The following is a 14,162-nucleotide window of genomic DNA, read 5'->3' on the forward strand; positions in this document are numbered from 1 at the left end:
GGTGTCAGGGTTTAATGCGTGACTGTGCCTCTGTCGCTCGTTTGCCACCGTTTTCCCCATGGCCTGGCCTGTGTCACCGCTCCATCACCTCTCCCACCCGGCCCTCTCACCTCTGAGACCGGGAGGGGCTGGGGGGTTGTTTGCTTACTAGGCCAGGAAGTTTTTTCTTTTGTTCTTAATTGGCTCTGGAAGGATTCCTCATATCCCAGAAAGGAATTCTGGGGGACTGGTTCAAACATCTGATCTTATGGTCATCCCCAGAACCTGTTAACTTCACACATGCTGGTGTGATGCCAAGAAAGTGGAAGTCCTGGCCTTGAACGCAGGGAGCCCGGGCCCTCTGTGTGCTCTGGAGGGGGCACGCCCTATGGTCGTCCCACCCTGGAAGTGGCACACAGCCCCACATCCGCCTTCACTCATAAGAGGCGGAGTTTGGGCCCGGATACTTCACGGGAGCTCTCCGGGCATGAGGCAGGTGGAAGTCTTTGGACTAGGCCTGGGGATACCCAGGCGTCCTGGCAGACTTGAGTCTCCCAGGCGAGTCAGGCCTGGGAAGGCCGTCAGAGGTCACGGCCTGTCCTCGCTCTGCAGAGGAGAGGTCTGAGTGTCCCGGGCTGCTTGCTTATTAACACAGGGGAGCACGTGGTGTGCTGCCTGCGTTCCCGTGATCAAGGGATGTTATTAAATGCTCCTGAATTATTTTAATAATAGCAGTGTAAACGCAGACATTAACTGGAGCTACTGTAGCTGACTCCTGGGCTTTCTGGACTTGGATGAAGAGAGGCCCTTCGTTTAGCTGTGGACCGAAAGCACATGTGTGTGTGAGCCTGGGAAGCAAGTTCTGGGAAGCGGCCACCTCTCCCACTCGCAGGCCTAGGGAGGGCTAGGCCCCCGCGCTCAAAGGCTTTTAAAGCTGGAACTGAAATGGATGTTGGGTGGGTGTTGCTCGGCACGGTTCCAGGGTTTTGGAGGCCAGTCATACTTTGAACGAGTCAAACAGCCCCTCTCGGCGAGCTGCAGGAAGCCCGGCGCTGGCTTCGTGTTGCTGCACGGGCAGGTCAGCGGGAGATAAAAGGCCGGGACTGTTGAGGCGAGCCCCCTCCTATCGCTGGCTGGCAGACTGTGGAGGGAAGATAAAAGGGGGGAACAGGGAGGTTCTTTCTGAGCAGCACGAGGGGGCCTTTATCACAGGAACGCAAGTCTAGCCAGGGGTGCGCGGGAGACCCTTAGCTGTACACGCACACACGTGTTAGCTCTGCGGGAGGACCCCGACAGGGTTTCCCAAACACACAGGTCAGGTCTGTGTCTCGGGAACACTGGCAGGGGCCGGGCTTTTTCAGCCACAGCGGCCCTACGTCTGTAGTGTTGGTAACAATCACGTCAGCTTAAGTTAAGTGGGCGTCAGCCGGGGTTTCCAACTCCTGGTGGAGGTTTTCCAAGCGGAGGTGTGGGACCCACAGGAGGGACCGGGCCTGAGCAGACCGCAGACCCTGAGGGAGCACCCGAGGCCCCAGCGTGCCCTTGACTTCTTGCTGTTCTCTGGGGCGGCCGAGTTCTCAGCCAGGTCTCAGAGCCAAAGGGAGGAGCCCTGGTGTTGATCCCCCATTTGAGGTGTCCCTTCCTGTCCCGTGTTACTTTGGGGAGGGCTAAGGGCTTGGAGGGGGGTAGTGGCTTTCTCAGGGTGGGGCTTGTGAAGTGTGGCCCCCACCTTGAAGAGCCGGGGCCTGGGCAGCGTGAGCTCAGGCAGATGCAGAGAAGGACATGCTCTCGGCCCGTGGTGACTGGCTCAGACCCACGGGGCCAGGGGTTTAGCCCTCAGGGTTGCTTCAGTCAGACACCCCAGGAAGTGCAGTTGTCGTGAACTAATCACCCTCCTGGCTGTGGGGAGAAGTACCAAGATGGTCTGCGAGCCTCAGGCTTCCTCCAGCACTGGCTGGCCCACCACCGCCTGACTCCCCAGCTGCCTCTGCCCAGCAGCTCCTTAAAGCTGGGGGCTGGAGGACAGGCACCGCACCCCAAGGGCCTCTCTCCTGCCCGGAGCCACTTTGGGGTTGCCTCAGTTTACATGAAGAAACACCATTTGCTTGCTAGTGTTTTTGGTTGGCTGGCCGGTGATAAACACGTATGAGCTTCGTATATCTCAAAGAGTGTTTGTTTTTCTTCTTAGACAGAGTAAGTGAATAATTTTCTTAGAGGCAAAGTAGAAGGGAGAATGGCCGCCCGTGAGGATGCGCAGCGGGCAGCCCTCCGAGCCGCTGAGTGCCGGCTCCGTGGCTGGAGTCAATCTCAGCTGACAGCTTGTAAGGTCCCTCAGCCACTGTGGGACGAGGACCCCAGCTGACCGGTGGGCTCCACTGCCCCTGAGCGTTTCCAGCCGCACTTGCATCTTCCACAAAGTCACTGGGGTCTTCTAAGGGGCGTCATGCGGACCACCCCCCCCTGAATTCTGGGAATGTGCAGTCAGATCCGGGGTTAACCACCTGCCCCGGGGCGCTCAGCTCGCCTCCAGCTCCTTCCCCCTCGAGGGAGAAGGGGAGAATCCTGTTTCTGAAGCTTGACCCTTTACCGAGCCTGTGGGAGAGGAGCGCCCAGCTCAGGGCCTGTGAAAGAGTTGCAGGATATTGCCTAAAACTCCCTGCAAACTGCTTCTGAACTTTACCCCAGCTTCCTCCCCGGGCTGTAAATGCGACTGAAGGCGCCGAGCCCCGGTCAGAGGAGTGTCCAGAGCAGCCCAGGCGCTCCCGCCCAGCTGCTGAGAGGCGGGCAGGCTGGGTGGCAGCTGCCCCGAGCCGGGCGCTCCAGCCGCGCCAGGAGAGGCAGCACAGGGTGGGCAGAGCCGGGCGCAGACTTCCCCGATTAAGCATATGTGAGGCCGGCCAGGATTTGTTTCAGCAGCGACTTGAAGCCGGAGGCGTTTTATTTCCTGCTGGCCACAGAGCCCCTCAAGCTGGCAGCAGCTGTTCCACTCCTAATTGTGGATGGGGTTGCATTTGTGATAAGCTAAATTATATTTATATTTCATTGTTACACTTAGGGGCTGGAGCAGAAATTATTTTTTCTTTTTTTTTAAGATCAGCACACTGGGCCTTGCCCGCCAAGTGTTGGCAATCTAAGAGGGCATGGCCGCCATAGGTGGTGGAGGGGCTGGGGAGGGCCGGCCCCAGGCCCAGCTAGCCTGCAGTGTCGCGGGTGCCGTCAGCAGCTCATAGGAGGTGCCGTCCTGTTCGTGAAGTGTTTTAGTTAATATTCCTCTGACTGATTTCTGTAAAGTATGGAGGGCTAGTATCACCAGCTGCATTTTCCAGATGAGAGAACTGTAGCTCAGGGAGTGGAAGTTGCTCCACCGTGGCAGGCCGCATCCAGTGCAAGGCTGGGGGCCCAGCACGTGCTGCTTGGGCTGTTGTGCGTCCTTCTGTGACTCACAGTGGGATGAGGAGGGGACTGTCCTCTTGGAAGCACTGACTCTGGAAGTCAGAAGGCTCATCTGACTTGGTCTCCTGCCCCCCTGCAGGACTGGGTTGTGGTTATCCACCCTCTGCTTGATTACTTCCAGAGACCGCAAGCTCATTACTTTACGGGGCCTCTTTCCATCTGTGGGCAGCTCTGGCTGTTCAAAGCCCTGGTATAAAAGATGACGGCGTTCCAACCAGCTCTTCGGTGCCTCCCACCGAGACCGGGTTCCTGTCATGGTGGACATGGGGGTCGAGTGTGCCTCTCCCATGTGCCAGGCCTTCAGGTGTCTCCACTTCCTCCAACCATTCTCCCCCTTCACTTGGTTTCCCAGGACTCTAGTTTGCTAATCACCGTCTCCAAATGATTTTTCCATGATGCTTTTTTGTGGCATCAGAAAGTGCAAGAATTTCAGAGTCAGACAACTGGTCTAGAATCCTGGCCCCATCCCTGCAGAGCATTCATTACCTGTTACAGCTTGGGGAGGATTAAATGTATGCAAAGTACCTACCCTGGTTTCTGGCCCAGAGTTTATGCCCCAGTAGATAATGTTGTTCTTGTTGTTTAGTTGCGAAGTCACTAAGACTCTTTGCGACCCCATGGACTGCCCCACACCAGGCTTTCCTGTCCTTCACTGTCCCCCGGAGTTTGCTCAAATTCATGTCCAATGAGTCCGTGATGCTGTCTAACCATCTCATCCTCTGCCGCCCTCTTCTTTTGCCTTCCATCTTTCCCAGCATCAGAGTCTTTCCCAGTGAATCAGCTCTTCGTATCAGGTGGCCAAAGTATTGGAGCTTCAGATTCAGCATCAGTCCTTCCAGTGAATATTCAGGGTTGATTTCCTTTGGGATTGACTGGTTTGATCTCCTTGAAGTCTAAGGGACTCTTCCAGCACCACAATTCAAAAGCATCAAGTCTTTGGCGCTCAGCCTTCTTTATGGTCCAACTGTCACATCTGTGCATGACTACTGGAAAAACCACAGCTCAGACTGTGTGGACCTTTGTCTCTGCTGCTCAATGCGCTGTCTAGGTTTGTCGTAGCTTTCCTTTCAAGCAGTGTGCGTGTGCACTCACTCAGTTGTGTCTGGGGTTGTTGATGCTTCTCCTGGCAATCTAGATTCCAGCCTGTGATTCATCCATCCAGCATTTCTCATGATGTACTCTGCGTGTAAGTTAAATAAATAGGGTGACAGTACCCAGGCTTGTCTTACTCCTTTCCTAATTTTGAACCAGTCAGTTGTTCCATATAAGGTTCTAACTGTTGCTTCTTGATTTGCATACAGATCTCTTTCAGGAGGCAGGTCAGGTGGTCTGGTATTCCCATCTCTTTAAGGATTTTCCACAGTTGGTTGTGATCCACGGAGTCAAAGTTTTTCTCATAGTCAGTGAAGCAGAAGATGTTTTTCTGGAATTCCCTTGTTTTCTCTTATGATCCAACAGATGTTGACAGTCTGATCCTCTGCCTTTTCTAAATCCAGCTTGAACATCTGGAAGTTCTCAGCTCCCGCACTACTTGAAGCCTGGCTTGAAGGATTCTGACCATAACCTTGCTAGCATGTGAAATGAGGATGGTTGTCTGGCAGTCTGAGCGTTCCCTGGCACTGCCTTTCTTGGGGATTGGAATGCAAATTGACCTTCTCCAGTCCTTGGGCCACTGCTCAGTTTTCCAAATTTGCTGACATACTGAGTGCGGCACTTTAACAGCATCATCTTTTAGGATTTGAAATAGCTCAGCTGGAACTCCATCGCCTCTACTAGCTTTGCAGTAATGCTTCCTAAAGTGAAAGTAAAGTCGCTCATTCGTGTCCCACTCTGCAACCCCATGGACTGTACCTGCCAGGCTCCTCCATCCATGGAATTTTCCAGGCAGGATTACTGGAGTGGGTTGCCATTTCCTTCTCCAGTGCTTCCTAGGGCCCTCTTGATCTCACACTTCAGGATGTCTGGTTCTGGGTGAATGACCACACCATCATGGTTATCTGGGTCATTAAGACCTTTTTTGTATGGTTCTTCTATATTTTCTTGCTGCTTGTTCTTAATCTTTTCTACTTCTATTAGGTCCTTACCAAAAAGCTTCCCTCTTGCTCAGACGGTGAAGAATCTGCCTGCGATGCAGGAGACCTGGGTTCAATCCCTGGGTTGGAAAGATGCCTTGGAGAAGGAAATGGCAACCCATTCCAGTATTCTTGCCTAGAGACTCCCATGGACAGAAGAGCCATGGTACATTCCATGGGGTTGAAAAGAGACAATAGATAATACCCCATAGTTATTAGAGAAGGGATCCTGTGAAACACAGGTCATTGGATAAACACTAGGCTTGTGACATACTCTAACTAAAATACTATTTTCTCTTTTAGCAATAGCTTTCTTTTCTGTTTTATAAATTCCTCAAGCCAAGGTAACTTGTGGAGACCTCTCCCCACCCTTCCTGATAAGCCATCAGAGCAGATCTAAGAGTGGTGGGTGGGGTGGAGGCTCCTAAACCTTATCCCCTGCAGGTACTCTTGTGAGCAGTCTCCTGCCTTAGGGAAGACCCTGCCTTGCCCTGCCCCAGGGGTAGGTGAGCATGCTCTGGGTCCTCTGTCCCTCTGCTCAGCCCGAGGGCTCCCCCACCTCCCTTCTCAGCAGCTTCCTTGTGGATCAGAGAGCCATACAGGTTTCTGCCAAGTTGGGCAAGAAGGTGATGAAATACTAGATCCTGGAGGCCAGGAAAAGACTGGCTCACCTGGGGAGAGGGACAGAGCTGTGCCCGCGAGCCACCAGGCTTCTCCCCACAGAGGCCCCTGGGAGCGAGTGGTGGCCACGCAGTGGCGGGGCCCACGTCGTCTCTGGCAGCGGTGAGAGCATCCTGCACGTGGGGGGCGGGGGAGGGCACAGGAGAGGAGCCCGCTCCTCACAGGAAAGGCCCCAAGGAGGGATACGGGAGGCACGTGGGTCCCACAGGACGGCTCCTTCCAGCGGGGACCAGGACATCTCCCCACCTTCCCCGCGGTTCATGTGTTAAGTAGTGAATTCACTCAGGCTCACGTAGATAGGTTTGGTGAGCAGAACCCAGTCTCCCCAGCCAACACGCCTCCTTGCTGACAGTGTGTGTAATGTCGCAATTAAAACATCCAAGTGGTTTTTCTTTTTTAAAGAGAGACTGTCCCTGTCCCTTAAGGCTCTCCTTCCTACCACATTCTCCTGAGCATTAAAGTGTCTCTTGACGTGAAGACAGCAGACGTTCCTTCCAAAAGGTAGCATCACAGTCTCTGTTAACCCTGGGCTCCACGGGGGCCCCAGTACCTGGGCAGGAAGGGGCAGACACTCCAGGCTCTGGGGACAATGTCCATTCCATTTTCCTCCCTCCACTGTGGGGTCCCATTAAGAGAGAACCCGCTGGAGATGGGGTCCCATTAAGAGAGAACCTGCTGGAGATGTGAGCTCATTCTGAGGCTGGGGGAGCTGTGAGGTTGCCCCCCGCCCCCCCACCCCTGCCAGGAGCGTCAGAGAAGGGAGGGACCTGGGGGACCTCGGAGGTGTCCAGGCCAGAAATGGAGACCGGCTCCCAGCTCCCTGGAAGGAGGCTTTCCAGGGGCACACAGGTTGGTGAAGGCTGTAGCTGCGGAGGGCCTTTGAGTATCCAGAGCTGCCCGGGGCCCAGACCGAGTGGTTCTGCTTTCTGTGCACTGCAGGCTGCCCTGCCCTGCCCGAAGCTCACAGCCTGCTCGTCCCCTGCTCCTGCGGAAGCTGAAATAGACCCTGCGCACACCGGCCTGATCCCTGTCCTCTTGCCCTTACTGTTATTTTTTTATCTGACTCTGCGACCCCATGGACTGTTGTCTGCCAGGCTTCTCTGTCCATGGGATTCTTCAGGAAAGAATACTGGAGTGGGTTGACATTCTCTTTTCTAGGGGGAACCTTCTCAACCCAGAGATCGAACCCAGGTCTCCTGCATTGCAGGCAGATTCTTTACCGTCTGAGCCACCAGGGAAGCCCCCCAAATTATTTCTTTGTGGTAAATAAAGCTAAAGTTAGAACTGGGGTCTGAGTCTCTGCTCCAGAGCCATGAGTTTTGCTCCCAGGAGTATGATAAACCAGGGCCTTCCTCCAGGTCATCATAGAAAGAACGTTTTTCAGGGAGATCCCTCGCCTTTCTTCTAGAATCTGTATGAAGCACTGGTTCTCAAAGCTGGACTGAACCCCCGGGAGCCAGTACACAGGGTCCAGGGCAGTGTCCAGGCCTGGGAACCTGCCTTCCTTCTTTCTCTTAGTTTAACTGAGATGCAGTTGACACACAGCATTGTGTGGATTTAAGGTGGACAGGGTGGTGATCGACTCACTTGAATTGAGCATCTGCATTTCCAAGCAAGATCTGTGATGCTGCTGTGGAAGCCTCTGGGGTGGCTGTGCTGGAGGGAGGGTCAGGAGCTCAGCGGCTGGAGGAGAGTGCAGTTTCCTCCCCGGGGTGCTGGTGCTGGTTTGATCTGTGCGGTTCTCACTCTGCCGTCTGGGCTCATGTCTCCTGCCCCCCAGCACTCCCTCCACGCGTGAGCTCTTGGTGGTTGGATCAGTGGGACTCAGCCTCCCGGACAGGGTTGGGCTGTTGGGGTTTCAGGAGCCTAGTGGCATCCTTCCAGTCACCTGCTCGGAGAAACAGGGTGCAGACTGTGGGCCCCAGTGCGCAGCAGGGTGGGGTGCGGGTCCACTCCTGCTCCTGCCAAGGACGAAGGTGGGAGTCCAGGGTGCCTTTTTCTTGCCTACAAGGGCGGAAGTGGGAGGTCGGGCACTGAGCCGCCTCGAGGGGCAGGAGTGACTCAGAGACAGTTGTTAGAAGCCCGAGAATGTGACTGCAGGAGCGCATCTGGGCTCTCAGGCCTGCGCCAGGCCTCGGGAGTGTGGCCAAGAGACGCTGAGCAGGGTGGAGAGTCTGGGTTCGCTTCACTGTTCCACCATGGTCTTGGGGGGCTGCCCGGTGGGACTCAGCCTCACGGGGCTACTGTTAAGAGGGTTAAATGAGATGATGTGCTCAGCGTGCAGCGAGCAGTGTTCAGAGAAGAAGCAGTGTTCAGAGAAGAATATTGGCGTGTTCAGAGACTGTTCGCCGCTCTTATCATAAACCCTCGTTCTAGTCTCTTAGTGTTGTGGGGGTCGAGTTTGGAGCCGAGAATCTTCCATCGCTGGGGATCAGGGAGGCTTGCGGTGGCAGCGGCCCCTGAAGGATGGGGTTGAGGGAGGAAACTGAGCAGAGTGGGGCCCAGTGGGCAGGAAGACCCGGAGGGAAGCGGGCAGAGATGGGGAGCTGTGAGGGCGGGTCACAGCCCTCCATTAGAGGGAGACGCGTCGTGGGGGCAGAGCTCAGGAGACAGCTGGGGCGTGGGGTGGAGAGGGGGCAGGCCGCGTCCCCTCACCTCCAGCTCTGCTCTCTGGATCGTGGCCTGTGCCACAGGGTGCTTCTGCTCGCCGCCCCATGCGCCATCCCACCCCACCCCGGGAGGATGCAGGACTGGCTGGAGCGGCTCGCGGGGCCCTCCGCACTAGGCGTGCGCCGGTCCACGCCGAGGCTCTAGTGACGCTCCGCGCCTCCGTTTGCGCCATTTGACCCAAGCCCAGGCGGCGAGGGGGAGGGGCTGTGCACGGGTTGCCGCCCTACCCAAGGCACACACCGAACCCTTAGCCAAGAAACACATCAACTTCCTGGAACTCGGAGCAGTCAGCGCAGCTGTCAGCCTTCAGAGCACACGCGAAGCTGTCCTGGTTAGAGGAGACGGTTTTGCCCCAAGCTCTACAGGCACGGCCTTGGTGCACAGCTTGCCTGGTTGGGTTTCATCCCAGTCTAACCAAGACTTCCTGCGTCAGCCCATCCTGAGAGAGATGTCCTTGCTGCTGGTTAAGCCCTGTCGTAGCCCAGAGCACTTTAGTATCTGAATTCCTCTAAACTCACACTCATTTAGCCCATCCGGGTTCCATCCCACGTCGGCCCGAACCGGCTGTTCCCACCAGGGGATCGGCCGTCCCCGGTATCTGGAGGAGCGGCAACCTGGCCGCTGCAGTAAAGCTCCCCACCGCCTGGTCTCGGGCTCCCGCTGTCATCCTTGGCATGCAAGCCTCCCCCATCTCTCCTGGGGGCTCAGGACAGATTGTAGACCTCACGTCGAGAAGCCTGCGGGCTTGCGCAGGCTGGGAGCCTAGCTTCTGGACTATCTTCCCTTTCATCTCTCATCTTTCCTGTGCTATCTCTTTGGACCTGGAGACAGGGTCCTTAATCTCTTCTTTCTGGCTGAGCATAGCAGGGTCCCTTATCTCCTCAGGGGCTGGGGCCGGCCCGCCCCTCCCCGCAGCCCCAGCGTGGACCTCTGCCCGCTCCACGCCACCCTGCCTCCCTGGAGTCTGATCTGGGCAGAGCCTGTTGGGGGGGGGCGGGGGGTGGCGGAGATGCGATCCGGAAATGCAGGCTCCTTCCCCAGAGCCGGAGACCCACCTCCAGCTTCCTGGATTCCTGTCTCTAGGTACTGCCTCTCCTGGTGTGTCTTCCCCTCCTCCCCTTTTTTTGAGGTGCTGGTGATAGTAAAAGGTATCTTGAATTTCCTTCCAAAGACTGTCCTGTACTTTTCCACTCTCTGAGTTGTGTGAGTCCCTTAGGCCTGGTGGAACCCAAAACAAACAGGGCAGTGACTCTTGTTAGTCAGCTTAATCACACGACGTTCTTGATATTCAGATCATTTACATCCAGGATCAGAGGCAGGAACTTCCAGGGTCAAGTCTGTGAGGTTGGCCTCTCCTCTCGTTGGTTCCCCTGAGTGGATGGAAGAGGTTACTTGGTGGGCTTTTAAAGTATCATTTTTAAGTGAGGGGAGGGAGAGGGTCCTCATTTTAATGGGAATCTTAGTTATATTCTGGACAGTTTCAACTCCAGAGACTTGTCTCTCTGACGTACGTTTTTATTCATTATGTGAAAAACTATAGTTCAAACTACAATTGGAAATCTTGGCAGTTCCGAGGGGGAAAAAACCACGGAGCTATTCTTCTCCAGATTTTCTTCCTGATAATATTTGCCATTAATAAAAATGAGTAACAAAAAAGGGAAACTTTGCTTGCTTTTTTTTTTTTTAAACAGTTTGTAATTTCACCTTTAGGCATCTTTAAATTTAGATGGGTGGGAATAATCTGGTTTGTTTCTGAAACCTCATGGGAATTTTAATAAAATGGTCTTAATTCATATATATTAAGTAAAACCAAGATTCTTACCCTGCTTATTCAGGATGAGTTTCTGGGGTCCCTGATCCTTTTGATACTGAAGGAAAATGTTGGGTATGGGCGTATATCCTTTTATGTATAGAAGGGTCCATAATTTTCATCAGCTCCTCAAGGAGGGTCTTGCTCACAAGAAGCACGGAGACAATTACTGGAGTAGTAATAAGGGTTCCTCCTAGTTTACCAGGGCCAGGGGGCGGTCTCTGGTCTTTCAGGGGCTGTCCCTGTTACTCCTGGTTTCTTTGACACTTTGTTCAAAATCTGAAGACCTTTTCAAAAGAGAAAGGCACAAAGAAAACGATGGAGCCCTGAGGCAGTGAGGTGTAAAGAGAGAAGCTGTTGTGGTGTCAGAAATCATTGAGCATCTGCTTCTGACCCACCGCAGACCCGTCCAGCGGGAGCCTGCCCACCTTAGGTGCTTAGTAACCGTGCGGACAACGCGAGTGAGATTCAGGGTGATAACTGGGCGTGTGTCGTGCCAGGCAGCTTTTCTGCAGGCGCTCCGCAGGGTTTGATAGAAGCGTATCGAGCGAACGTTTCTCCAGCGCTTGTTCGCGTGGCTACCACTTCCCTCCTTTGCCCAGTTTTGCCCTCTTCAGAGGCTGTTTCAGAGACAGAACGTGCTGGCTGGGTGGCTCTGGGAAAGGTTACGTTCCAGGTTTCTCTAAATTTCCAGAGGGCCAGACACAGCTTTCTCCCGGATCAGGGGTCCGAGACCCCTGGTGGCGCCCCCTGAGCCGACTTTCTCAGACCCTCAAAGGGTGTGTGTAATTTGAGTTTTCTGTGTGTCCCTTACAGAAAAGGAAAGATACACTTTAGGACACTTTCTCCATCACTCAGGAAAAGGTGTAATCGTCACTGCTTTACGTTAAGAGGCTGTTTAGTTCCGTGTTTTCCTCTCAGTTCTCTTCTTCTCTCCTCCTGCTTCTGCCAGCACTGAGTGCTTGCTGTCTTTTCTTCTCCACCTTGAAACTGGCCATCCATCCTTGCCTTCTGCCAGCACGCCAGTAAGGTGCCCAGAGCTCCCCTTGGCGCCATTCCCGTGTGGCGTTGCCTGCGATGTTGTTGGGATGTGCTTTAGGGTTCCTTCTCTCCAGGTCGTGCTGGATTCCAGTCGCTCTTGCTCACGTGGAGTTGGCCTCATTGCTGGAAGCTTGCTTAGAAACACGGGGAGCGGGGGGATGCCATGGTCCTTAGCTGGTGGCTCCCACGGTGCAAGTGCAGAACGTGTTGCAGGGCCAGGACCCTCTCTGGTGTGGACCCCCTCCTCATGCCTCTGCTTCTCGTTTCTGTAGGTTGCTGCACTCTGCTCCAGAGGCGGTGGCTTTGAGGCGTGACCCTGCCCACGCTTCGCCCCGCCAGCACCAGCTCCTCAGCAAGGAGGGCCCGCTTGAGAAGACGAATAAGACAGGTCAGTCTAACTTGATTGACTTTCCTTGAGTCACAGTAACTTTGAGTGTTGTCTTCCTTCATGTCCCCACATCCCCTTGGAGTGGTCCACCCTCTGCTTGGGGTCCTCCTGAGGCTTTGATGCAAAACCACAGACAAGCTTTCACGGTGGACTGCGGGTTTTCCCTGGGCTAGTGGCCTGGGGCGTGGGATGAGAAGTCTTGGAAAGGGTGTCGAGGCCCTGGCTCACAGGAAGCCACGCTGCAGGCACCCCTGTTCCCTGCTTCTCCTTTGCCACCCCCAGATTTGGACTCTGTGTTTAAAACTAGAACACCAGTCCTGTCCACTTGGCCATGTCAAAGGGATTTCCTCTCACATCTGTGACTTGGGAATCTCATCTGGGTTTCCAGTCCTCTCTGGTCCCAGATAAAGGAGATGATACTAGCATGGGGTCATTGATTTTTATTTTGTTCATTATGACTATTATTATTATTTTTATTTACAGTAATAGAGCAGATATATAGATAGGTGTCAGGGAGCAGAGACTGAAAATATTAGGACTGTAAATATTTATAAAGAAAAATGTGCTTTGTAAATGGACCTGAGACTGTTAATCCTTCCTTTCATCCCCTGAGATTGAGAATCGGAAGGTGTAGGTTGGTCAGTTGGGTCATTGCTCTAGTGTGGGCCAGGGTCAGGCGTGGGCAGGGAGGACTGACTAATTCTAGCCGCTGGCTTCTGGTTAAATGAGTGGATAAATGCACCTTCATATTAAGGTGGATTTGTTTTTTCTAACTGGGAACAATGAGCTATATTGTTTTACACCAGGTCCCTTCCATTCTTCCTGTTCCATCCTCCCAGAAGGAGAAGTCACACATAAGACACAAGCGCACACCCGGAGAAAAATCTCAGAAAAGATTTTCTATGCAGGCTGGCATGGGTGCTTCTGAAAGGGCTGCCTAGGATGAGTCCACTGACCGTTTTCTTTTCAAACAGTGTAACTAGGAGTTTCATTTTGTTAATTGCACTTTCTGATCAGAGATGAGAAGAGTCTCTACTACTATTTACTTACATTTGAACTAGGAAAAGGAAGTAAATGTCGGTGATCTCGGCGTCATCACTGGGCAGGGTCACACTTCACACTTTATCCCAAAGGAGGAAGTAAATTTAGCAAATGTCTTCCTGTCCAGACAAAGTGGGAAACAGCAAATTTGCCTGACTTTTTCATTTTCCAGTTGGGATGTAAGCACTTGCAGCTTTCAGCCTGTAGGTTGGTGAGCGGTTGTGACTGTTGCTGGGTTTTCTGTCCTTAGGGCATTTACAGAGTCTGCAGGGAAGGTTTCTTTACCATCTTAGTGATTGTGACAAATTCTTACTAGCACTTTACCTCTTCTTGGTGAATATATTTGCGTTGATTTTCTTGTTGACTGTTTCCCTTCTGTCCCGTTTTCTTTCCCTCCTCAGTGAGAGACGTGGACCATGTTGTTTGTAACTTCTAATTTTATGTCCATCTGAAAGGACTTAAATCTAGTCCTAGTCTGAAAAACTCTACCACATTTTTCTTCTCTAAGTGCCATAATAAGACAAAAACAAGATCATTGAAACTATCCCACTATAAATGGTAGAAAGGTTGAGATCATTTTTACTGACATGATATAATCACAGTAAAGATTTCTAGTCATTTACGATTTGATGTATATTGAAACTGTGGTGGGGATAGGGGGACTTCCCTGGTGGCCCAGTGGCTGAGACTTCACACGTACAACGCAAGCGACCTGGGTTTGATCCCTGGTCGGGGAGTTAGACCCCACGTGCTGCAACTCAGACCCAGCACAGCCAAGTAAATAAGTATTTTAAAAAACAAACCTCTGGGCGATATATATTTAAAAGAATGAGAGGGTTTTAGTATAGAAGGTGCCCCTTACACGAATCAAGGAAATAATTGTTCACTGACTGGATTACAGTTCTAGGGAACTGAGGATACTTTCGTTAGAAATCCTTTAAAGAAAGAAAATGAGGTATGTACATGTATACTTCTGTGTGTGTACCTGTGTTGAATGTTTTTCCCAGAGAGGAATTTCCCAAATGAA

The 14,162-nt window shown here is 53.0% G+C and overlaps 1 protein-coding gene across 5 annotated transcripts in view; it reads left to right on the top strand.

The window, feature by feature from the left end:
- Positions 1-14,162, top strand: part of RREB1 (ras responsive element binding protein 1) — a 166,815-nt gene that overhangs the window by 93,201 nt on the left and 59,452 nt on the right. For all 5 annotated transcript variants that reach the window (XM_070360939.1, XM_070360940.1, XM_070360936.1 and 2 more), the window contains one exon: positions 11,979-12,094. The gene's annotated coding sequence lies outside the window, so the exon portion shown is untranslated. The remainder of the gene's footprint in view (positions 1-11,978; positions 12,095-14,162) is intronic.

The sequence above is a fragment of the Bos mutus genome, chromosome 23 (assembly GCF_027580195.1).
Source record: "Bos mutus isolate GX-2022 chromosome 23, NWIPB_WYAK_1.1, whole genome shotgun sequence".
Lineage (NCBI taxonomy): Eukaryota > Metazoa > Chordata > Mammalia > Artiodactyla > Bovidae > Bos > Bos mutus.